At 43.1% G+C, this 24,512-nt stretch overlaps 2 long non-coding RNA genes across 2 annotated transcripts; one reads left to right on the forward strand and one right to left on the reverse strand.

Annotated features, from left to right (window-relative positions):
• Window positions 1–6,022: 6,022 nt before the first annotated feature.
• On the reverse strand, window positions 6,023–9,185 carry LOC146205781 (uncharacterized). The gene is made up of 3 exons (XR_014704254.1): window positions 9,042–9,185; window positions 8,026–8,129; window positions 6,023–7,486 (listed from the first exon to the last, which is right to left on the reverse strand). It is a non-coding gene; the product is annotated as an uncharacterized LOC146205781 (long non-coding RNA).
• A 172-nt stretch (window positions 9,186–9,357) lies between these two features.
• Window positions 9,358–11,981, forward strand: LOC146205782 (uncharacterized). The gene is made up of 2 exons (XR_014704255.1): window positions 9,358–9,580; window positions 11,293–11,981. It is a non-coding gene; the product is annotated as an uncharacterized LOC146205782 (long non-coding RNA).
• Window positions 11,982–24,512: the final 12,531 nt, after the last annotated feature.

The following is a 24,512-nucleotide window of genomic DNA, read 5'->3' on the forward strand; positions in this document are numbered from 1 at the left end:
TGGCCGCGCGCGGCGCTGCCGTCGAATACTTAAGCCGTCGAATACTAAGATCTAGTTATAGTAAATAGAGAAACAAAATGTGAAGGCCAAATCACGTGGGAATTCCGCAACAGGCAGACGACCATTGACTATTGTCTAATGTCGCAGGAAATTTATAGCAAGGTCACAGAAATGGAAATAGACGAAGAAGGGGAGTGTAGTCTGGGAAGTGATCATAAACGTATTAGTCTGCAGATGGGGCCCATGGTAGAAGAACAAATGGTAGCGTAACTCCCATAGAAGCCTGCGTGTCGGCTCTGAGCGAGGCTTTAGTTTCCCAGTGCCCCCTGCGAACTGTGAGGCACAACAAACACGTGACGTTGCTTGTGACGTCACAGTAACGTACTTTTGGCGGGGAATTTGATTGTCTTTTTACTTATGAACGAAAAACAAGGCCAACAACGACGGAGGCAGAACGATGCTCGGATAAGGCAGAAAAATGGACACCGTAACTGTTCAGCCAACTTTACTTGACATGGATTTCTACTGTCAAGTTTTACGTTAACTGAACTGTTACGGCATCTTTAACCACCTTATCATAGCATCGTTCTGCCTCCGTCGTTGTTAGCCGAGTCTTTCGTCGCGCGTCATGTAAACGCATTCTGGGGCTCATTTCTTCGGGCACGTTTGTGAACAAGGGCCTTCAAGTGAATTCGGCAAGCACATGGATAGAACCACATGGCTTGAGGCATTTCACTAAGGGCATAAATGAGTGAAGCTGTGCTGCATAGAAAGCCAGGCTTTATTAATTCACGATTACTTACATAGACGCTTCACGACAATGAAATCTTTAAGTGTAGAAGAGCGACCACCGCTCATTCGTCACGGTCTTCATGAAATCCTCGTGATAACAAAATTTCCTGAGCGTAGGTCTCCAAACGAGGCGCGGTGAGATTATAAAAGGGTGAAAGATCTGGCTAACAAACAAAGTACATATCAGCGTCAAAGAACAACAAAAACAAACGAACGGAATAACTAACGCTAGCGCTAGAACGCCAACCTGTAAGAGCTTAGGTAAGCAATTCAAATTGGGATTGCTAGTATTTAGAAGTTAATGCGTCTGACAAGTGAAAATATCTAAGATATAGCTTCGCTCCAATAAATCGCCCTGTTCATGATTCCCATATTTTACTCGCGCTTCATTTGCCACTGAAAGGAGTCAATGCGAGGTTACAAATTTACAACTTAAGCATTTAGCATGTTCATGAGAAAGATCCCATTGACAATAGGAACATCACTGTAATAACAGCTAAAGCACGTTCAGCGAACGTTGGTGCGGTAATACGACGCAGTAAGCAAAACACGCAGCAAAGGGAGCGGAACGGAAGGCTCTGCGACACGCGTCTTGGGGGCAATAAAATCTCACCTTCACCACTCAATTAAAACATGCAGCGATACGCCGCTCATGCAGACGTGTATCTGTAAAACAAGCCACCACTTTTGCGACGTGCCTGGGAGGCCGAGCCGAGCCGCCGAGCTGTGACGCAGCATTGTCCCATCGTCCGGAAATGCGCACATGCAGCGGCAATCAATTTCTCATCGAGCACAGACAGTCTTTGCCTTGCTGTAAAGCTCTACCACAACCAGCAGAATGAAATACTGACTGTTTGTTACAGATAACCCACTCTACGCAGCACGCAACGATGAACGTTGAACCGGGGCCGACGACGCACCCATTCCGCGGATGAAAAAAAGCTTTGGTCTGAGCCATATTTGAGCTTGAGCCTCTGAGCTTTGGGCAACTACGCAGCGGATAATAAGTGGCCGAGAGAGGCCGTTAGAAACAAGTTAAAATATTATTAAAAATGTGACACGTTTTTTCTTACGCAAGAAACAAAAACTGCATTCATTCCTGAGCGCGAATATTATGTTTACTTTCTAGTTCTTTGGAGTTCTGGCAGATCTTATTTTCTGTGCGCTAGTAATTTGCCTCACAGTTCGCAGGAGCCCTCATCATCGAGTTGATGCCGCTGGCAGTAGGCAGCTGCACGCGTTTTCTTCCAAGTTGCGCGACCAGTTGTACATTGACCTTGTGGGGCCCTTGATGAAAAGAGAAATGGACCTTAGACAAAACGTAAACGCAAAATTAAACGACGATCAAATAGCGCAGATAGCAGCAGACATAGAGGAAGCAATAGAGAAAAGCCCCATGGAAGACTGGGATTATGAACAGGTAGAACTACTCATAAGGAGGAAAATTCAGGAGGTTAAAGTAGCAAACCGCTGGAATGGAAAGAGGAAGCCACGGAGCTGGTGGAATAAGGAAATCAGGGAAGCTATTGAACAACGACGGGCTGCTTCAAGGGAACACCGAATGGCAAAGAAAGCACAGGTATCTCAGGAGGAAATCGACCAAAAATGGGAATCATATCGACAAAAGAAACTTCAAGTGCAGGCCCGATCGTCCAAAGTAAGATAAGACAGTCCACCGATCGCTAGGCGGAGCAAGAAAATTTTGGAACCATATAAGCTGGCTAGGGAAGAAGAATCAAAGAAAGCAGGATCGGATTCAAGATAACGAAGGAAATTGTTTAAAGGGAGATAACGCAGTGAACTATACATATCAGTTATAGCCGAGTCATTTAAGAGCGACGATAGGGTAATCTCCGCAAATCAGGAAGCAACATAAAGTAGCAGAATACAAAGCAGCTTAGAGCTGACCAATCTAAACTGGAAAAAGGCAGAAAAAAATATTCCTAAAAACACATCTACAGGAATAGATGGAATTCCGATCAAGCTGATTAATGCATTCGGTCCAAAATGTAAGGAAACGTTGTTAAAAGCTCTGGAAACAGTCATAACGAATAAGCAAATTCCGGATAGCTGGCGGCTGAGTAAAATGAATTTTATTTATAAAGGGAAAGGAGACAGGATGCACATAAAATCCTACAGGCCGATTACCATAACATCTGTTATGAACAGGCTAGCTATGCAGGCGGTGAAATTAAAGGTGCAAGCATGGGTTGAAAGTAACAAGATACTCGGAGAACTTCAGAACGGTAGAAATGGTAGGCGCTTAGATGATAGCCTGTTCGTGCTTACCCAGTGCATCGAAATATCTAGAGTGGAAAATAGACCTTTGTATTTGGCCTTCCTGGACATAAACGGGGCTTACGACAACGTATACAGGGAACTCCTGTGGAACATATTAAAAGAAGAATGTATCGGCTATGAGATAATAGAGTTCCTACAGGAAATATACCGGAATAACAAAGTAGAAATTACGTGGGAAGGGATAAGAAGTACGGAGGATGTCAAAGTATGCAATGATTAAGACAAGGCTGTCCTCTATCACCGCGCTGTTCATGCTTTATATGATAAACCTGGAACGGAGGATACAAGACAGTAACCTAGGTTTTAACCTAGATTAGGTGGAAAGGCGGTAGAGCAGCGCCTCCCCGGTTTGATATATGCAGACGATATTGTGCTGCTAGCTGAGAGTCTGGAAGAATTGCAAATTCTAGTTAAGTATTGCGGAGACGAAGGGGACGCTCTAGGCTTCAGTTTCAGCGCAGTTAAGTCGGGTCTGATGATTTTCAACGGCTCAACTGATCAGGGTCTTAAAATACAAGGCCTTGAAATACCTAGAGTAGCAGAATATAAATATCTGGGGGTATGGGTAAACGAAGGATTGGCATACATTGGAAAACATGAGCAATCACTTAAGGCCAATTAAAGGGCGAAGGAATGCCGGGATAATGACGCATAAGGCATTGTGGGGATACAATAGGTATGGTTTTGAGGGGTATATTTGGAAAGGAATTATGGTGCCCGGACTTACTTTCGGAAATGCGGTTTTGTGCCTAAAATCAGAGGTAAAGTCGACATTAGAAACAAATCAGAGATCCGTTGGACGATTAGCACTAGGTGCCCACGGCAAAACTACAAATGAGGCGGTACAGGGAGATACGGGGCTGGGCATCTTTCGGAGTGCGGGAAGCTCAGAGTGAAATATTATATGAGGAACGCCTGAGGAAATTGGACAGTAACAGAAGGGCAGCTAAAGTATACTTGTACCTAAAAAGCGTTGACTCACAATGGAGGAAAAGAACTAGGAAACTAACTAGTAAGTATGCTAGTAACAAGGACGGAGAAATAAAGAGCATTAAGCAACAGGTGAAAAACACAAAAGGTAAAAATTGGACAAATTCGATGGAAAAGAAACAGAGTGTGGAATTATACCGAAAGTGGAAAATGCAGATCAGGAAGGAAGTTGATAACTCAAGAGGCAGTGCCCTACTTTTTGAAGCTAGATCAGGGTGCCTTAGAACACGCAGCTACAAAAAGAAATTTAACAATGGAGATGACGCATGTGCTGTATGTGGAAACTCCAGTGAAACAATTGACCATATTATCATATTATACTCGAATGTAATGGTATCCATCCGGAAGTTGGTGCAGGCGCAATCACTGTTCCTGAAGCTCTGGGGTTTAGAGATAACAGTGGCCGGGTGAATAAACCGGCGGTGGAAACTAGCAAAAAACGACTGGAAGGTTGGTGGCTTAAAAGCAGAGAAGTGACATAATGTTAGTAATGTAGGAACAAAATTTAATAAATAGAATGATGGTTTAGTTAACCATTCTAAATCAATAATTAAGATATAGGGAGAAAAATGAGCATGATAGCTACTGCTACCACCCCGTTTCAAAGGGGACGCTCCTATATTCCATCCACCCATCCAAGCCACATCATCATCATCATCGGAGGAGAAAAGTTGTCCGTCTGCTTAAATCGGAGCGAGCGAGTTCGAGCGCTGCCGCTGGAAAAAAGCGACGAATTCGGCTGGTAGTCGTGTTGAGATGCAAAATAATAATAATAATAATAATAAATAGTCAGGAATATGCATGGGGGCGAGAACATGGAGGGATTCCTTCACACATGTGGCACCACTCAACAGAAGGGAAGCCGCAAACAGCAGCCTGAACTGAATACTGCATTGCTATCGTCGAAGGTTAGGGCTTGGTTAGGGTGCGTCGCTGAAACGTATGTCAAAAACACCTGAAGCAGTAAAACTGCGCAACAGAGCGTTTGTTTTTGTTTTTATGCCCGCTTTAATTTCTTATTTTGCCTTCATTGGTTTGTCCTACGGTCGACTACAGGCCTCTCAAGCTAGATTTTCCCATTTCTCGTACTTCGCTAGTGGGAAATAAACGAGTTGAAAATCAGAGTTCGTACGTGCGACAGACGGCCTTGTGTCTGTTCGTCCTGCGCTATTTTCCAGTCGTTGAAAACGACAGATTGCTTTACACTGTGTATTTCTGTGGTGTACGCGGTCTTTCCCCTCCAGAAGCCACAAACCTCCGTACACTTCCTCTTCCAGCCAATATGTCGCCGGTCCTGCATGCTGGCCGCCGACATGCTGTTGCCTCTCATCATAGTCCGCCCTTCAATGCCTGTAGAGTCGCTTACACGGATGCCTCATATGTGGCTCCTCGCGGGTCCGGAAGCCAGGTCCTCTTTCATCCTCGTCTATCTACCCCTGTCACACACACTAGCGGCCCCTTTCTCCACCCTCCGGATATTATCTCGCTTGAGGTTCTCTCCATCATTCATGCCATTCAAAGTTTCCATTCTCTCCCACAGCTGTGCCTCAGTATATTATATACACCGACTCCCAGGCTGCTGTCCGTGCCATTAAATCTAAAAGTACTTAATCTGTCCACGGAGCTCGCGGTTGCACTTGTTGCGCTGCAGCCCTGCCCCATCTTAATTCCTCCGATGGATCCCTGACACTCGGGGATTGGCGGCAATGAGCTGGCGAACCAGCTCGCCCGTGAATTCCTAGTAGCACACTTTGTTGCCTCAATGTGGCCGCAATGTTTGCTTTCAAATTGCCTTAACGTGGCTAGTGTCCTCTTTTTGCCACGTTGATGCAACATACATAAGACAACATTGAAGCAACATTGCACCAATGTTACAACAACCTTTAGTCAATGTTTAAGCCACTTCTAAAGACGATATTAATGCAACGTAGCTGCAACATTTTCTTAATATTGGTACAACTTTTTATTTGCACACATGCAACATTCCCATGACAACGTTAGCGCAATATTGCTGCAAAGCTATTGTAATGTTTCAGAAACTTTCAGGCAGCATTCCAAGCTACTGAAATATTCCGCCGCATTGATGGCCACTAGCTATCGACGCTTGCTGTTCAATAAATATATCTTGTGAAAGGCTAAACCATGTGCAATCGTCATACCACAATGGTTATGGTAGCTTAAGGTCGCAAGAATGAGCAACTAAACATTACTCGTTGCCACACGGCAGTGCGGTGCAGAGGAGTACGAATACCTAAAAGGCTGCACTGGACAACACAGCTTTTCCCCACTTTTCAAGCCGCTTGCTCTGAATGAGACCTTAAATGTAATATTCATCAGCTCTGTACCAGTGCTCATTTAGATGCTATAAGCTGCTGTGACCTGAAAATGGCACTGAAAGTGATTATTCTGGCAATTAGAATGATTTGTATATATGCATGTGCATTACAAATAACCATCATTTGTTTTTTAGCGCTATTTTATTTGTCAAGAATTTATTCAATTAGCCTAACAGCAAGCTTGATTCCGGTATACTCATTAGCTTGACATACAGCAGCTAGTTTCACAAATGTAAGACATTTACTTCAAGACAATCGTTTTATGCAGAAACTTGCAACAATCATACATAGCACACAGCCGATTTGGCTACTCAAGAACAGGAAGCACAAATAATGTCGACAGTTACTAAGCACAGCAGCATAGCTTTAAAATGTGCATGTCCCTCAACTTGAGTTTTACAAACATGACACTTTAGTAAATTATTAATTGCAGAAACTTGCAACAAAATTTAAAACAGCAGTACTGCCTATTCAGAAAACGGAAGCAGATGTATAACATACTGAACATTTACACAGGCACATTGGCATAGATTGAGAAATGTGCCACATGGGCCTACATTTCACAGACAAGATTTATTTTATTTAATTACTTTATGAAGTAACTTGCAACAAAGCTACAAAACAACACACCGGCTACTCAGGAACAAGAACCAGAGATGTTTTGAACAGTTACTGGGCACAATAGCATAGCATGAAAATGCACCCACCACCCCTCAACTAGCATTTACAAATATAAATCACTTCAGTAAACTATTTACGCAAACACTATAGCACAGTGTAGCACTAGTTTGTGCAGAAACTTGACACAAATATACAAAGTAGGAGTAGAACCTAGTTCGGTATTCAGAAACAAGCAGACGTATTATGAACAGTAGAGTCATTACGACTAGTTTAATCCTTCCTTCTTTGGACATGCGTCATTGCACTGGAAAACTACAAACAAGTATTGTCAGCATTTGACTGAACAATTTAGCATGTCTAAAAATGCTTGTGCCCTGGTAGCCTCCAGCTGGTCACGATGAGGGTCTCTTCCAAATCATGATGTTGTCACAAGTGAAGCTGCATCCCTGAAAAAAAAGAAAAAAAGAAAAAAAAAAAGAAAAAAAAAAAAAAGAATCGAATTGCTCAGCTAAGCATCTTGGTGGGCACATCTCTAATTACAAAATTTTTACGCTGCTCTATGAACACAGACATGGACAGCTGTCGCGACCATTATCTGCTGTCACGACCATTATCAGGACTGACATCTGCCGAACAGTTTTCTAGTTGGTGGTTAACAGCCTCTGCTATTCTTCGTCGTTGCCGGATCGACACTTCCCTTAGCGAACACTTCACTCTCTTCATGATCTGCTGTCACGACCATTATCAGGACTGGCATCTGCCGAACAGTTTTCTAGTCGTCGTTAACAGCCTCTGCTATTCTTCGGCGTCGTTGCCGGATCGACACTTTGCTTAGCGAACACTTCACTCTCTTCATGATACAATGAATGTAGCACTTTACCAAACTATCACGAAGGGCATGGGTAACACATGCATATATGCACTACTGGCTTTGTGCCAGGCAACACGTGTCACAGCTCAACAACGTAGGTTAGAAATCACTCACCACTGATGTTGTCCTCTGTGCAGGCCTCCGTCATTTCAGCTGAATTCTTATGAAGCCGCAATGCAACACAGCAGCAAGAACACGGCGACCACAAGAAAACTATGCTAGAATAAGGGAAACACACGTGAGCCATGGAAGAAGGAAAATGCTCCATGCACGTGAAGAATTTGCCGCGATCGCCGCTTACACGCGGTTAGGCATGGTTTGGCAGGAATGACGCGGCGCGGCTGATTTCGACTTGATTTTGATTCGTGACGATCTTTATGACCATTAGGCTGCGAGGCATTAGTGAAAACAGAACTAAATTTCTTCAGCAGTTATAATTTTAGTCCGCATGTTTAATTGAAAGATAATGCAATCTCAGCAGTCTAAATATATTGCATATAAATATATATATATATATATATATATATATATATATATATATATATATATATATATATATATATATATATATATATATATATATTTCTATTTCAGTGTAACAAAGTTCAGTACACTTGTACTGTTCATCGCATGCACATTACATGCAAGGCTGCACTCAAACTAAAAAATAAATAAACATTGTCATGCGGGGAAGTGACAAGTTCAATGGAGTGACCTAATACCGGCTTTTTTGTTTGGGCTGCAGAAATAGAAATAGTCTGAAAGAACGACAGTTAGCCAATAAAGTAAATGTTATAGCAATGTCATCGTATGTGGTTCAACATTTATACATCATTTGACAATATTGCTGCAATGTGGAAAGACAACTTTAGAGCAACATTGCCAGCATGTTACTTGTTAACATTGCAGCAACGTTATCGAATGTTGAACGTTTTCGCATTATGTTGGATAAATAATGTTATCGCAACATTGTACAACATTGACAATGTTGCTGCAATGTTACAGAAACATATTGTGCTACTAGGGACTCGTAACATGGCACCGTTCATATTGGTCAAGATCCTTGAAGGGCGGGTCAAGACTTTCTCTTCATGCCACCATCAGCGAATATTACAATGCTGCTCGCTTACCTCTGTCACACGGACACGGCTGAACTCCTTTCAACTCCCTTCAACCAAGGTAGCCATTACCTCGAGGGAGATACGTGCCGTGTCACACGGCAGTCCATTATGGAAGGAAGTTAAATGGAGTTTTGAAGCAAAGGAGATCGACGATCTCACCTGAACTTGCAGAGAGCCGGCTCCGTGAACTGCGCATGCGCGCACAGAACCAAAAAGGAAAGGAGGACGCGTTGATTCTCTCGACGGATGTGACGTCAAACAACTTTTAGTATTTGCTTTTTTCTGGAAATAAGCCTCAAACCCAGATGCCAATTAACCCGTTTCGAACCACCGCACCCGCAAAAGCTGGCGCGCTTTTCGGTCAACGGGTGCTCGCGCCTTGCGAGCCCTAGGTCGCTTTTCATGCGTCGGCTTGTTTTAGTTTGCGGGGCATCATCCCGATAGATGCAAATTCGGTGAAAATCTGATTCAGTTTGTGGATTGTTGCCCTAAATTCAACAGCGTAGCCTTCGGTCCTGTCCCTGGCCTGTCTGCAGCCTCCGACTACGGTGAGTCGTACGCGAATGATGGTGTTTCGTACATGCCCGCGAGCTCTAGGTAAAGCATTTGTCGGCGTTCTGCTACCGTCTTGCAGCTTTTTTAACGAGTTTTTACACGGCAGTGCAGCTATGCGGTAGTCACAATTACTGACGCGGCGTAATCACGCGACAGTCACCGGGCGAAGGCATGTGGAGACTGCATAATGGCGTCGATCCCGTTTCTTCGCGCTTGAAACAACCGTTGCATACAGCACCGATCAGTCGCCGGTTGCTGTTGTCTTCGGGGTGCACTGGGGTATTGGGACGTACGCGGCGACTTACAGATGATGTGAAACTATTTGTGAGTCGAGAGTCACGGAAGTTTGTAATTTGCTTTTTTTTTTTTTTTTTTTTTTAAGATTCTTCGTTTGTGGTCTAGTTTGTTTGGGCAGTAGCAGGCATTTTGGTATGGTGCGCCAGCGTGAACGCGCTGGTTTATGATCAGGAGGTTTTATTGCCTTCCTCGCAGCTTCAGCAGATAGAGTGGCTGGGCCCATAGAAACGGTCGTGCTTCCGTCAAAAAACTGTCGTAAGGTATTTATCTATGCGGCCCATACGTGGTGCTGCAGTGCAAGAGGTCAGCTTCTTTACAGTGTCGACGAAGTGCTAAAGAAGGGGAGTTGCTGGCTAGCTGAGAGATAGTATAAATGTAAACTGGCCCAGTGCGAAATGAGCCCCGGAGTGAAACGAGCCTACTGCTCAGCATAAAATTGCTACAAGATACGGGCGTATACCCGCACGAATTTATTGTGCTTATATGCTCACACGTTCCACTGTCGAGTACTCACATCTGTGCATGCAGCAATGAGGGTGACTCTTCGGCTATCATAGGTTCTTGCCCATGAGAGTATCTGCCCTTTTACTACGAAAATAACTGCATTGGTAGAACTCGCTGAGCTTATTTATATAGATTTAACACTTCAGATGCATGTCGCTACCGCAGAGTTCCCTAATATATATCTTTTGCTTGCTCCAACAGCGTCATCACTTTGAGAAAACTGGGAATGATAGCAGAAACAATGCCTCCATAAATAGTGGGCAGTGCTTGGCTTCAAGCTGCTGTCAAGGCCATGGACAGCTTATTTGAAAACAAAGCAATAATTAACCTGAGGTGGTACGTTTTGTTGAGGGGAGTGAGGCACCGTTGCATGTACAGCCTTTGTCAAAAGTGTAGAGCCCGGGGGGTCCGCTTCTGAGCCGAATTGTGGCACTGATGTAGAATTAGTTGAGGCCACTGAAGGGGGTAGGACAAAAAATCTTCTTGCCATCAACAAAGTTGGAATACCGGAAATTCATTACAAGCCGCAGGAACTGGCCCAGAAGCAGAACCCCTGGACTCTACACTTTTGACAAAGACTGTACCTCGTAATCCTGTCAAAGAGCTTGGCAGTTGCTGCTATAAGCACTCTTGATTACAATTCCATGCAAGCCGCAGCATATTCCGCACTTACTGCACACGTAATTTAACTTAGTCTCTTTGTTGCTATTTCAGTGTTTTGCAAGTGTGCTAAATATTTGTATTTGTGCTAGCATTGACTGCTAGTCTCGTTACTGCCTTTTTCCTTCTGCGGCAGGCACTCTCACTTGCTTTACTCAAATCAAATTCTACTGTGAGTGAGTTTGCTGAATTTATGCAAACTAAATGTAATTGCTGTATTACTCTCATTTATTTACATTTACAGAGGCAAGGAATACTCGGGGCCGACGTACGAGTTTCCTCCATCAGTTGGATTCCTCTGCTACCTCAGTAGTGCAGTGCGCTGTAACTGGTGTGACCAAATGGATACTCTCACTGCTTTTACTGGTTTAGAGCGTGCTCCTAGTTAAGTTTAAAATACCTTGCTTGCAATGTATTTAATCTTGTTGTGGAATATTGTCACCCTTGCATTTGCTGATATGTTATTATTTGGAAAGCATTCAGAGTGATTTTGGACGCATGATTTGCCATGGCGGGAGGTGGAGAAGCACAAATGTGTGACTGCAATTTTTTGCCTCTCTAGTTTTCAGCCTTTAGAATTAAAGCAACAGATTGATATGTGAACAGGCCTGCCATGGATTAAAGAGTTTGTCATATACAACAACACTTGACCCTTGCGGGGATAACACAGCTGTGGTTATCTGAGCAAAAGTTCTCTGTATGTGATGGTGTCCGAAACATGGCATTGTCTTAAGTAACTTGGCATGGAATCGGCCACTTCTTGCACTCTCTTGACAGCATCTATTGTAATGTGTGCTAGGCGACATGCCTTCGGATCTGTTGTATGTCTGCAGCAGTTGCCTTGATGTATCAAGATGGGGTGGTTGTTGCGAGTTGGAAATTTCTATTCTCCCGACTACAGCAATAAAATGCAGTGAAGCCAAATACCAGGAACCAATGTGTTATGTGGTTCATTGTGAAGGCTTGCCATTCTCGTAACTTTGCCAAATTGCTAGAAACATTATTTTTAAGCCTGGTCTTCTTTTGCTCATAGCACAACTCATTTCGTGCATTTGTCAACTTTTTGTGGTTTATAGTTGGCACATTTTGCAGAGGGTGACAAAATTTGAGCTGGTGTGCCACGAAGGTTAAATATCTGTTTATTGAACTCTTCTCGGGAAGCTACATGCAAATGCTGCCTAATGTGGCTGTGAGGGCTTCGCACTTGATTGATGTACCGGCGCTTTACTTGTAGCAGCTGGCCTACATTGTACAGGACTGCCACTTTGAGGAGCACCAGCACTGCTATGAAGCAGATTCACAGCATTGTTCCTGGTGGAAGCAAACCACTGTAGATGTTGCCCTCATTCCAATGCAGCTTCAGCCAGTGAATTTGCATAATTCCCGTGTTGGACGAACAAGAGGCCTATGAACTTGAGCATTTCACTTAGTCATTTCTTACAAACATCCGTCAAAACAAGCAACCTGTTGGGTTTCCCCAAAATCCCTGTACAATCATATTTATTTTTATTTTTACAAATAGTTTGTATCATAAGCTGGAGAGCCTTCACTCAAGTATACACTAGGTTCCTATCCACGTGAAAACTACACGCTTGTGTTTCAGTGTCATCAGATCGTTGCTAACGATTGTGGACACTCTCCTAAACAGAGATAAAACTGAGAACATGCAGCGATCATGTGTACATACTCAAAAGCAAGTGGGTACGGAAACTGTGTGCACCTTTGGCCACTGTAATTGTAGTACCTGAATTGCTAAAAGCTGAAATCAGAGCTTCTTCTGACAGACTCTTCTGGCTTTTTTGCTGCTAGTGCGATAAAAAAAATCTGTAGCTGAAGTTGCTGAATCACACAATTTCAGTGTTTTTTGTTGTGCGGCCTGACATGAACATTTCTTCATCTAAGCTGCCACCATTCTTCAGATACAGATCGCTTGTGTGTCACCACTTGGTGCGATGTTACTCTGTGTCACCAGGGGTAGAGACAGACAATTGGAGGAGGAGGATACGCTACAACAGGACATGTACTTGCAGACTAACAGGAAAAATAAGGAGGCCTTAGGAAAGCTAAAGAATACGGTAAACGCCGCCATGAGGCTCACTGAAAGAATCGCCAATCTAAAGAGAGGATTGCAGGAAAAGGAGTCAAGTCATTTGGTACAGGCATTCGTGATCAGTAGAACAGTTTATGCGACGCCTTGTATGAATATGGAAGTGACGGAGGAAAACAAGGTGGACGCTACGATTAGGCTGGCGTATAAGGCGGCCCTTGGGTTACCTAACATTGCTTCTACCGAAAGTCTGTGGGATTCATCATCAGCCTGACTATACCCATTGCACTCTCCCATATTTCTCCACTTAACCCGGTTCTGTGCTAGTTGCATCCGCTTCACCCCTGCGAACTTCTTAATCCGCCCATCTAACTTTCTGCCGCCCCCTGCTACGCTTTCCTTCCCTTGGAATCCAGTTTGTTACCCTCAGCGACCATCGGTTATCCTCTCTTCGCACTACATGTCCGGCCCATGTCCATTTCTTAATTTCCACTAGAATGTCGGTAACCTGAGTTATTTCTCTGACCCACTGTGCACGCTTCCTCTCTCTTAATGTTACCTCTACCATTTTTCGTTCCATAGCCCTCTGGGTTGTCCTCAACTTAAGTAGAACCTTTTTCGTTAGCCTCCACATTTCAGCCCCATAGGGGAATACAGGTAATATGCGACTGTTATATACTTTCCTCTTGAGCGATATCTGTAAGCTGCCAGTCATAACCTGCGAGTGCTTGCGAAATGCGCTCCATCCCAATCCTGTTCTTCTTGTTATTTCCTTTTCATGGTCCGGATCTGCGGGTACTGCCTGTCCAAAGTAGACATATTCGCCTACTAATTCCAGTACTTCGCTACCTAATGTAGACTGCTGTTCCTTTCTGAGGCTGTTGAACATTACCTTAGTTTTCTGCATATTGATTTTCAAGCCTACCTTTCTACTTTTCCTGTCTAGGTCATCAATCATTATTTGCAGTTCATCCCCCGAGTTGCTTAGCAAGGCAATGTCATCAGCAAATCGCAGATTACTGAGGTATTCTCCATCTACCCTTATCCCTCACTGCTCCCATTCAAAGTCTCTGAATACTTCCTCTAAGCAAGCTGTGAATAGTACTGGGGAGATTGTGTCTCCTTGCCTAACACCTTTCTTTATCGGAATTTTGTTACTTTCTTTATGCAGAACTATGGTTGCTGTGCAGCCACTATATATATCTTCCAGCACTTCAACGTACGGCTCGTCTACCCCCCGATTTCGCAATGCCTGCATCACCGCCGAGGTTTCAACTGAGTCAAATGCTTTTTCGTAATCAATGAATGCTATGTATAAGGGCCGGTTATATTCCGAGCATTTTTCTATCACCTGATTGATGGTATGGATATGATCGATAGTAGAGTACCGTTTCTGAAGCCCTGCTTGATCCTTTGCTTGATTGCAGTCTAAGGTTGCCCTGATTCTATTAGCGATTACCTTTGTAAACACCTTATACGTAACAGACAGTAAGCTGATTGGTCTAATTTTTAAGGTTCATAGCATCCCCTTTCTTATGAATGAGGATAATGTTTGCGTTCTTCCATAGTTCCGGTACTATCGATGACACCAGGCACTGCGTATACAGGGTAGCCAGTTTTTCTAGCACGATATCTGCCCAGCACAGCCGCCCCAGGAAATACATACTTGCCACTCACATTGCCACTGCTTTCCTCCGTCCCCATTCCAACATGCGAGAGCTGTCATTGGAATCTTGCGAGCAGTTGCATGGTTGTGCTGTTTACCTTTAAATCTGTCAGTGAAGAACTTAGTGATAGATACTGATTGATAATGATAGTGACAGTGATGATAATGACAGAGATTACTATGATGTCATGACGTTACCAGGCGACTCGAGCACATGTGAAAGTTAACCTGATCCAGTCGTCAGTGCAGCGCCTTTCATTTGGCGTTTGCTCTAACGCCACATGACACAGCATACAAAAGCAGACGCAGTACAGCAAGCATCAGCAGCATTTCAAATTGGTTTACAGGAAAGAAAAGGCGTATCTCACACTTCTCCGCGAACACCTGAATCGAGCCATAAGGAAAACGAGGAAGGAGGTGCCATAGTGGAGGGCATCAGACCACCATGCAATAAAGGCTTTCACCTCATTGCTCTTTAGTGGTTCAAAGTGCCCCTAGAGTTTTTACTTTTTACTCGTATGAGCATTCAGTTCAGTGCTGCATAGTGTGATGTTAAAAAAGCACGAGTACCAGGGACCAATGCATTTGTCACCTGCAGTCGCTCATTACGACCTTGGCTGTTCCTTTTGTTATTTTGTGTTTGTCGTGACACATTAATGTGTTACCCCGCCGGGGTGGCGCAGTGGTTAGGGCGCTTCCTAAGGATGCGGGATCGAATCCTGGCCTTGGCGACCGCTTTTCGAATGGAGGCGAAAGGCAAGGCGACCGTGTGCTGTGGAATGTCAGTGTACGTTAAAGAACCCCAGGTGGTCGAAATTTCCGGAGTCCTCCACTACAGCGTCTCTCATAGCCCGAGTCGCTTTGGGACATTAAACCCCACAAACCATTCCATGTGGTTCTGCCAGATATACAGTAACTTGGCACTAGCTAACAGAAAGTCGCTGTAGAGAGTAGTGATGTGGTACTAGCTGGTATTATATTGCGCAGGGCCACTCTAGCATTTTTTTTTTTTTTTCCCGGAAGCTTAAATGGAATTCTTTTTGACTGGGGCAGAAAAGTTTCGTAATTTGAACGCCCGTGCTCTTCTCTAGCGTTGCTCTGTGCCTGTACTTCACTGCAGTGCAGGCTTGAGCCAGCGGCAAACGTATACATAACCAGCGCTGCCAGCTTTGGCGAATTAGTCTGCTCGAGGTTGCGGTTACAAAAAATAAAAATAAGCATCAAGATACCCCGCATGCTCACTTGAGATGCAGACTAAAGGTCGTTCCTGCAGGAAGCATAATCAAATTCAGATGTGGGTTTCAGTTTGAGCACGAGCAGAGTAGTGAGTGCTTTTCCACATTAACAGTGTTGAGCTGCCCTTCTGCCAGGAAGTGCTCTTTGCGAACTGATAAGTACAGTAGAACCCCATCACAGTAAAGTCACCGGGACCGGCCAAAATCTTACTATATCAGTTGTTAGTGATGACACGGTCCTGAAGATACTATCTTGTAATTAAAGTCTGCTTACTAAGCACATCTTGTTGCTTTATGAAAAGAACGCTCTAAAATGCCTTCCATCTCTCTCTTATCATCTCTGTGCCATTTCCTTTTTCATTTTTTTTTTCTTTTACAGCTTGTAGAAGTACCTGTTTAGCATGAATGCAACATGGATACGAATACAGCCGAGCTTGATTCCAGCTGAGAACCAAAGCATTGCGTGAGCGCAGCATCATCTTCCGCTGTTTCCATCTTTTAAGAGGCAATAGATGAAAAATGCGCGACAGTCCAGCACTGCAAAACCACACAAGCCACGCCTCTAATTCTTGCCACTACTCCTTCGTGCTGAATAGTGTTGTGTGAATGTTCGGCCGTTTCTTCGCTTCCCTTTTTCTTGCTGCACTTTTACTCTAGTGACCGGCCGTCTTCTTTTTGTGTTTGGTCAGCTTTACATTTTTCCCGCTACGCGCTGCATGCTTTCCCTCACGGCTCCAAGGCCTTAAAGTTGGCTTCTTCTCAGTGCTGATGAGCCTAGCGGTAAAACCATAAAAAAAAAAAGCACTACTTATTTTTTTTTTTAAGAAAAACTTTCCTCGCGATTCCATGTAATGCGTGTGCAGCAATGCCATTTCGTGAGAAGTCGACGCCACGGCCAGACGTTTAGTATAACCTAGTTTTACCAAAAGCACTACTATGATGGGACTTCAGTTTCACTTTACTATAGCAGGGTTCTACTGTACAATGATAACCGGTCATAGAGACTCCTCCATATTTCACGAGTGGAATGGAGTCCAGTTTTGTGCTCATTGTAGAAACAAGCTGAACAAGCTGGTCATTCTATGTTTCCGTTTTCTGGAGAAGGTGCTTTGCAGCAATACCTAGCCTTCAGGGGCCGTGCAAAAATCCTACGAGATATTCAGAAGAACTTGTCCAAGAAAAAGTATAGACAATCAATACGATCTGTGCAGGGGAGTAAGAGCTAGGAGTTAGCATTGCTGTTCTCAATGCAGCTGATGGGTTACGACCATGCAAGCGGGTTGTGCCACCTAATCTACAAATCACAGTGCGACACATTGTACCCATTCTCCACCCTCTGCCTCCTACCTTCTCTTCATCATTCCTCTTGTCTCTACTTTGCCACCTGCTAATCAAGGTCTCAAAGGGACGAACAACACAAGCTGTCTAAAGCCACCACTAGAAGGAAACCAAATTTTGGTTACATGTTGATATGACAGCGTTAAAGGCTGCCATTCACCATAAAATTTGGTATCAGGGTTGTGAAAGAAAAATTGTGGGTGATAGCCGGGAATTGATTGGTGGCAGGGTTGTGCAAAGTCACTTGATCATATGATATGGCAGATTTGGCAGGAGCTGCCAACTCAAGCTTCTCGAATCAGATGGGTAGGTGAAATGAATCGAACCCTCCAGGACTCTTGCATTTCAAGTCAGACATGCTACCCGTAGACCACAAAGGCACTTCATACGGCTAGGTTAAGGGAGGCTTTATATTTGTGTCAGGCAGTCTTTCACATAATGTGGTAGTTCATGACTCTATGCTAAAGAGTATGTATAAGATAATGGAGGCTTTATATTTGTGTCAGGAAGTCTTTCACATAATGTGGTAGTTCATGACTCTATGCTAAAGAGTATGTATAAGATAATGGAAGTACCACCATTGCCAAAAATAGCCAGGCTGCGTGCTCCGCTTTTCAGCCAAGTAGCAGATAATTCGTACCACTTCTGAAACTGTAAATCTGTGCAAAGTAGTAAAGGCAAGCTGCAGTCCTCACTTCTCAACAAGTTGTGATCCTCTAGGAATTCATGTTGACCTTAGGATACAAGCTAAAATAAGGCCTTGCCTTATTTTTACCTCTCTGCAAGTTCGATCCCTGCCAAGGCACAGGGGTACAGAAAAAAATTAAGGCAGATTGCAGTCATGTACAAGACTGATGACACAATGATGCTGTTTCTGTTTGCCTCAAGTTATCCGTGATTATACTTCGAGACTCATCGTGGCTATCTGTTGCCAGCGGACAAGTGCAACAGATATTATGCCTTTTCTTTCCTGTAAACCAATTTAAAACACTGCTGATTCCTGTGTGGTACGGCGTTTGAGGAAGCGACAAATGAAAGGCGCAGCACGGATGCCTGGATTGGATGCCTGGCAAGGTTAGCTTCATATATGCGTGAATCGCACGGTGAAGTCATCGGTCATGACCGGACATGATGTCATGTGGTGACCTCAGTTCTGGTTATTAGACATGACTGGATGTGACGTCATGATGTCACATCCGGTCATGGTGACATTACTGTGAACACATTAGGCTGCGCACAATAGATGAAACAACCTCCAGCTTAAACAGCATCACTGTTGAAAGTGGGCGTTGTGCAGTCTAGTTGAAGGTTTGGACGGCTGTATGCGAGCAAGGAACTGAGTGCTGTGATTTAACTTCCCAAAATAAATGCCACCGAGTGGTACTTTTTTCTTAATACACGTCATATATTTACTAGAACCACCTTACTCTGTATTTTACAGCTGTAAATGCTGCAAAAAGCAAATTTTCTAAACTTGAGAATTTTATTCTGGCATGGCTTATATTCTCTAATCTCCAAAACAATTTTCTTGGGTTCCTATACTTCTGGAAAACTTGGGGTATTGTTGGAACAACTACGATGAGAACAGCAAATTTTACAAATTTGAAATTAAAGTGTATGAGAACATGCAAGATGGCGACCATGGCACAAACTTTTTTTTTTTCCGCCTAAAACAAGCTGGGGTAATGTTTGTCGTAGTAACCCAATACAGTCCTTTTCTAAACTGACGGCGGTCGAGCGTAAAAATTGCATCAAATGGCATGATATGGGTCTGTGTGCAGGCTTCACACAACTCGTACTCTCAGGCAAGTCCAGTAAAAGAATCTGACTGCTGAGCTGCTACCCGGCACAACAGAACCCAGAATGCAACCTAATCCTACGTTAGCCTGAATACTTAATATTTTTGAGACAAAGCATTCATAGAAGGTTGAAAAAACTCGTACATGCAGAATGCGATCAAAAAATCTGGAACAAGTTTCATGACACGCATGCCATTTTTCACAGCATATCACACAACTTGGAAGAAAGTCGACAACTTCACTTTGAAAGCAAATTTTTGTGAAAATGTACAACACCACTGGGAAGGAAAACAATTGAAGCAGTTGAAACAAAAAAATTTGGTGGCGTATGTGTCAGTGAACCCTCAGTGTCTATTAAAGAAAGTGAAATCAATAATCTTCGACACTAGTAGAACCTGAATAGCGCTGTGTGATAAGGCTGTCCATAAGTGGCAATAAGCAAAGTTAAAATCAAAACAAAACCAAACTTGACAGAACTTGCACCAATATCACTGCTATGCTAAAATAAAATACACAGACACCATATAACCACTGTTCACAATACAAGTTCTACAAACCTGATGCGAATTTTTATATCATAGCTGTAACGATACTAGCACAGCCTGATAATTACAGTACACCTAAACAATCACTCTACCTGCCTCTATGCATATATTGTATGCATATAGGCACTATGCACATATTGTACTTGACTACAAAGTTCAGCATGGTAGTTAACAACCATGCACATGAAACAGCTCGGGTATTGAAAAGCCTCTTCCAATCATGTTCAAAACCAATATATTCTGATCAAATCAACATGCAAAATGTAAATCTTTCGTAAAAAATTTCATTTTGCACACAAAGACAAAGGTAGCTTTACTGCACATACTGTAGCACGAGTTGAATGCTCCGGGCAAATTTTCATAGTGCTGCAGGGATTTTATGTGTTTATTATATGAACGATGCAAAAAAAAAAAAAATCGGTGAACTCCATAAAAGGTGCCACAATAGAACAAAAATTAGCAGTGCTATGCCTAGATAATTCCACTGCAAGAATGCATCTGTGCTGACTCATGTTCTATTGCCATAAACAAAGTACAGTATGTGAGGAACACAAGGGATGGAGGTTTGATTCCCAGTGGAGACAGTATTTATTTATTTTATTTACCCCACTAATCACACATGTACTCTGTGCTGTCGTACAGTACAGCAAGTAATGGCATATGGTACCTGTAGTAAGACATAGTTCATGATGGATACATCGGCTGTCATGCAAAGATGTAATCAATGCAATTAACACTTTTTGTAGTGGCTTGAAATTGTTGACTGCGACCCCGAGCAGTTCGCACGTGAACACTGGCAACCACTGTGATTTCGTAGTATCGATGACAGTCGCCGCAGATGATGAGGGGAATGTCTGGTGCCCTCACAATGCATCAGCCATCTCGCAGATAAGTGCTGCCCTTCAGCGCCACCATTGCAATTCTTGTTTAAATGGCTATGGGTTGTACAAACTGGAAACTCTAGCAGACTAACAATCTTGTGCATTCACAATGCCGTAATAACAACATTGCGTGGGTAGTAATTTAGAAAAAATAAATACATTCACAGTTAAAACTGGTTCACTGGACAATATTTTGTAAGTAATAATTCAACAATACTGCACAAGAATTTTCAAAACTCCTCTGAGCCTCACTAGGGCACCTATGAATGTCGTGCAGCCTTGGTGGATGGAACCGTGACAGATTATTGTAGATGAAAATGTAGCCATTAAATACTGTCCTTTTTAAAATGCGTGATAGAGCGTTACACTGCAGTGCACAGGTGTAGAACATAAAAACAACATGGCTGCAGCTGCGAGCTATCAGGTGGCTGTCACACATACTCCATGATAGTAAATCAGGTATAGGTATCTTCCATGGGGCAGGTAGCTAGTTAGTAGCAGGCTAGGCAGGCAAACAGGGTTCGTCCATGGCTCTGGTCCACCAACAATGTGACAGTGCTGCAAGTCATCTATACTTGGGCAGATTACCTACCATGCAGACAACTACTGTAAAGTCAAACACTGAAATTACAAAAAAATTAAGTTGATAAATGAAATGTACTGCCTTTGGATCTGAGCAAGAATGAGAACAGAGGCAAGCCATTTGGCAAGCCTGTTTCGATGCATTCCCTAAAGCCACATCTCTATGCTGTTCTGACCAGTTTATTTGTTTTACAAGAATACACTAGGAAAGAACCAAGCGATCGCACATTACATCTACGTTGTGCACTACAGTTATAAAAATAAAAAATCATAGCTAACGAGTACGTGACCCCGTTCGGTAATGCAGTACATTTACTTTGCTGTACAGCGTACCACTCGTCTCGGGACTGACGGACAGCGTGTTAGGCCCTTATTATTTGCCCCCCCCCCCCCCCCCCAAAAAAAAAAAAAAGCGAAGCTTAATTTCTAGTAAATCAACATTACACACTATTAAGAAGCGGTCAACACACTTGAAACAGTTCTATATTCAGTTATAGTTTGCAGTCTGCAAACTATTACCACAGTCTTCGTGCATAAAAGCAACAACAGGCGCATACATGCAGCATGTGCTGAAAAGGCGCGTCCGATGCAAGTGCTAAACTGACGTTTGCCTCGGTGATCTTACGACTGCTAGGGAAAGCTACATGCCTCACATTCACACTAAAAATTAATTCTAAGCACTTCTGACACAAACGTAAGCCTTCGATGTCTCTGTAGTCACAATGCCTAAACACTTTCAACGGAGCGCTTTATTTAGTTCTGCGCAGGCAAGCTCAAAACTTCTCTCAGACAACCTCAAGTGCAGCAAGAAAGTAACCTTGCTGCAATGTTCACAGTTAAACGTCCCGAAACAAATAGTTCCCAGCTAATTTCACACAGCGATTCGCGGAAGAATCGCGGTTCTAGCGCAGGCACCGTGCTTACCAACATGGCACTCAAATATATTAACTCATTTCCTTCCAAAAAGCAATCAGCTGGCTTTCTATTCGACTTACCAAAGTGATGCTCACCGTGCGAAGTGCGTCGCCTGTGCTGTATAAACACAGAACACAGCCATTTTATGGTTCGTTAGCATTAACAACAAATAGATAAAGCGCAACACAGGGTCCGCAAAGCACTGGAAGGAGAATAACTAGAGTCAATAACGCGTCAAACATTTTTTTTAAAACGTTTCATGCAACGCGCCGCAACTCAAAATAATTTAGCGGAGGGGGTGATGATGATGATAATGGCGCACGCACCATCGTATCTAAAATTGTTGCAAATGAAACTATACAGTTTCGGTTAAACAAAGGAGGTGCTAACGCATAAACTACAAGTGCCAATTTTAATTATCTAAAGGTTTCCTTTTACTGAATTAATTTTTGTTGGTATTGGACGTTTTCGCCACCTGCAGCGCTGTCACTCAACCGTTGCAACGGCGCGCCATTTGAACCGGCTGGTTGTACGGTGCTCGCACAAGTCTCTGCTGTTCTGTCGAGTTCTCTCTTCTCAGTTCAGCTCTCTCTGCAAGCCTCCCAGAGGCTATATGACTCATTTATCTCGCCACAAGTAACTTTTAAACCACAGTTCAGCAATGCGACACTAGAGCCATTCAATGAAGGACTACACTTATCCCTAGTCTGGCATTTATTTCCTTTGCGCATTTTCACTCTGTCCATTCATAACAAAAACTTGGAAGAAAAATCAAGAGGCTAAATGGGCTTCCCACAGTGCAGTTACATATCTATAGTTATTTCATAAATTGGCAACAGAGTTTTGATTCAACATCATCACTGCCTGCACTAGGTATGCTGAAGGGAATTAATGGTCTGCAATCATCGCTGCTTCATGCGTTAGCTGCAGCCACCAACCTTGGCTCATTTGCTGACATTATCTCTTCATCCCAGTGTCTGGTATCCCTTACTTGTTTCACTCCCTGGAAACCTAATCGATTAGCTGAAAAGCCCTATTTCCTGGATCACATGTCCCTCTCTAATGCTTCTTTTCAGTTTTCTGCATCTTCATACTAAAAGATGTGCACCATGTGCTGCAATCTCAACTGCAGGTACTCGACTGCAAGATGCCCAGCACTCTGTGTCATATGGTATGGTGTTGCGGCAGCATAGAAGTACCACCCACACAAACCATCAGATGAGGACCTGCTTATGCCCTCACCTTTTTGGACCAAGGACGCCACCTGCCCAGGGCAAATAGGGCCTGCTCATTTCAATAATAGCTGATTACTACTTCCTTGTTATGATTACCTTGAAACTGTACTTTAATCCACATCTGTGTTTGTGAAGGTTTTCCAAATTATTTTACTTTCTATAACCTGCTGCACTGTCCTTTGCTTAGGTATTTTAAACTAATGCTTTAATATCCACTTTTCAGCCTTTCAAATGATCACATGATAGCAAACTGCCTTTTATTACATTATATATACAGCACCTTCCAAATTTACATTCACCTCTTTTTGCTCTTGGGGAAATGTTTCTCATGGTTCAGATTCAACCTGGCTTAAAAACATTACTCCCTTCCTACGTCCGAAACCTTCCTACCTATGTGCAGCAGTGACTTTGTGGCTATGCATTCGACTGCTAATCCTAAGGTTTTAAGATTAAATACATGGCTACATTTTGGCAGAGGCAAGATGTAAAGACACCTGTGGGCTACACAATGTCAGTGCATATAAAAAGGACACCAAGCAGTCAAAATTCATTAGCTCTTTCCCATGCTTGCCGTCTTTCATAGACCGCATTAGGTTTTGGCATTCCCGATCCCTGTGTGCTATGTCAATACCTCTACCTGTTGTAAAGTTGCTCTCATCACAAAGGGTTGAAAAATAAACTTTCATCTTGTAGTTTCTTTATGTCCTTGAGCATGTGCTGTTATTGAGGCAGTGGGCAATATTTGGCTGGGGCCTTAGACATGCAGTAGCCCAAACCAGATTCGAAATCGAGGAAACAGTTTAGCTGAAACAAATGTCGATTTCAGTCTCATCGACATCAACTGCAATGCCCGTCCTCTTTTTCTACAGGAATATAATGTAGACATGATGCAATGCTGTTCACCCAAATGTTTTCCGATTGTCATGGCTACTACAGTTCAAAATAATGAGACCAAAGAGCACGACACACAAGGAATGCTTATTTGCAATGAAAGCATTTTATTGCAAGCTATGAAGTAAATACATTTGTCGTGAAGAACAAGCAAAAGATTGCAAGAAACCATCAAAACAAAATTTAAAACCCCATCTAGAAAAGCAAAAATCTAATGCCATGTTTTCATGGAAAGCAGCCATTTTTTAAAAAAGGCTGCTCTTTGAAGCTACTCACAAGATTATTTCAGCATAATGCTCATTTGCTACAATCCTCTTTTTTTCTAACTAG

The sequence above is a fragment of the Amblyomma maculatum genome, chromosome 1 (assembly GCF_055883805.1).
Source record: "Amblyomma maculatum isolate TAMU_Amacu chromosome 1, ASM5588380v1, whole genome shotgun sequence".
Taxonomy (NCBI): Eukaryota; Metazoa; Arthropoda; class Arachnida; order Ixodida; family Ixodidae; genus Amblyomma; species Amblyomma maculatum.